Below are 2,617 nucleotides of genomic sequence, written 5' to 3' on the forward strand. Positions count from 1 at the left end.
TATGTGATGTATTATACATTATAACAGCTCAGGACATGATATCACACAGGCTGATCTGCAATATGTGATGTATTATACATTATTACAGCTCAGGACAGGATATCACACAGGCTGATCTGCAATATGTGATGTATTATACATTATTACAGCTCAGGACAGGATATCACACAGGCTGATCTGCAATATGTGATGTATTATACATTATAACAGCTCAGGACATGATATCACAGAGGCTGATCTGCAATATACTAAGTACTGTACATTATTACAGCTCAGGACATGATATCACACAGTCTGATCTGCAATATACAAAGTACTATACATTATTACATCTCAGGACAGGATATCACACAGGCTGATCTGCAATATACAAAGTACTATACATTATTACAGCTCAGGACATGATATCACACAGTCTGATCTGCAATATACAAAGTACTATACATTATTACAGCTGGGGACAGGATATCACACAGGCTGATCTGCAATATACAAAGTACTATTTGCGGTCGTTCGTTCAAAAACAAGGGGTGGATATTCAAATGATCCGTTCGCAAATTGCACTCTGTTCACACCTCTAAGTCTGAACGAGCGAGCAAAACATACGTTCGTTTATTTGATAAAAACGCCCCCTGGCCGCTCGCACCATACGTCATGTCCGCTATTTATTAGATTAATCGAGTACATCGTACAGCGTATGAACTGCTCGCTATTCTTGTGGTTGGTTTTTTCAACCGCTATTTTGCGAGCAGTTCTGAGTTTAAAAAAACCAAGTGACGTGGTCAATGACGCTGCTGTATTAATTATGCACTCCCTTAAAACGCCCGTTTTGACCTTTAGGCATGCCTGCGTTCTGATCTCCACTCCCCCGTTTTCAAGCACCTTCCCCTGTTACCACCCACATACGCCTCATTCTGTCACTCAAAATAGCAGGCACTCGCTATATAGCGTACAAACGATTTTCGGCCGCACTGACTGGTTCACGCATGCGTACTAAAAACCGTATGCATGCGCAGATGTGCGAACATCGCTCGGAACGAGCGTACTGCCGCTAGCGAGCGGCTCTGAATGAGGGCCAATAACAGCTCAGGACAGGATATCACAGAGTCTGATCTGCAATATGCGATGTATTATACATTATTACAGCTCAGGACAGGAAATCACCCAGTCTGATCTGCAATATGTGATGTATTATACATTATAACAGCTCAGGACAGGATATCACACAGTCTGATCTGCAATATGCGATGTATTATACATTATAACAGCTCAGGACATGATTTCACACAGTCTGATCTGCAATTTGTGATGTATTATACATTATTACAGCTCAGGACAGGATATCACACAGTCTGATCTGCAATATGTGATGTATTATACATTATTACAGCTCAGGACAGGATATCACACAGGGCTGGATGTATTAAGTATAATAAAGTGAGGTGCGCTATTTAGCAGAAGTTGCCCTGTATAGAAACTTGCAGCTGACAAACAAGGGGCTCAAACACCCTCAAAAAGACATAAAAATAGTGAAAGTGTCTGCGCCAGTATCTATACAATGATCCCCAAGGCTGTGAGATATAAACAATTAAAATGATTTATTCAACATACATGTGATATGCAGTTCATCCCTTTAAAACACATGAATACATAGTATACAGTATTGCCATCTGTAATAATATGACTGGAGATAATACAATATTCTGCACAATAGAGGTCCCAGATAGATATAAGGGACATATATGTCTGATCGTATTGGATTATAACCTGTGCATTAATGGAACCGTATCCATATATAATGCAAAAAGAAGTTCCGGCATGTAAATATATCCTTATGTGCACAAATATATAGTCACCATTTGTAGAGACTGTTGATAAATGTCGTGTGCGAGGTTCCAGATATTCTGGCTCCTTTATGCTTGTATAGACCCGCACCGAGTCTCCTGTGTGACTTACACAATGATGGCAAATCCCGGCTTGTATTGCGCTCCAGCGTCTTGTCTGTGGTCGCACTGCACCAGCAGCTCCCGACCATCGCGACCATCACCCGAGCGGTCGTTAGAGCTGTGGGTGTTAACCCACAGCCTAACGACCGCAACAGAGGCGGGCGGTCAGGATGCAAGTGGCCGCCCAGTTTCTGAGCGACCGCTTGCATCCTCCGACCGCCTCTGAATGAGGCCCTGTATTTAAGGCAGAATGGCAAAACATACTGCCTGCTGCTGTCCAGGAACCTGTGGACAATTTGACAAGTAGGACGTCTGCAGTAATCACTGCACGTGGTGGCCTACACAGTACTGACGCCACTAACATCTCACTGCACGTGGTGGCCTACACAGTACTGACATCACTATAACATCTCACTGCACGTGGTGACCTACACAGTACTGACATAACTATAACATCTCACTGCACGTGGTGACCTACACAGTACTGACATCACTATAACATCTCATGTGGTGACCTACACAGTACTGACCTCACTATAACATCTCACTGCACGTGGTGACCTACACAGTACTGACGCCACTAACATCTCACTGCACGTGGTGACCTACACAGTACTGACACCACTAACATCTCACTGCACGTGGTAACCTACACAGTACTGACCTCACTA

The sequence above is a fragment of the Taudactylus pleione genome, unplaced genomic scaffold (assembly GCF_031769625.1).
Source record: "Taudactylus pleione unplaced genomic scaffold, aTauple2 ptg002403l, whole genome shotgun sequence".
Taxonomy (NCBI): domain Eukaryota; kingdom Metazoa; phylum Chordata; class Amphibia; order Anura; family Myobatrachidae; genus Taudactylus; species Taudactylus pleione.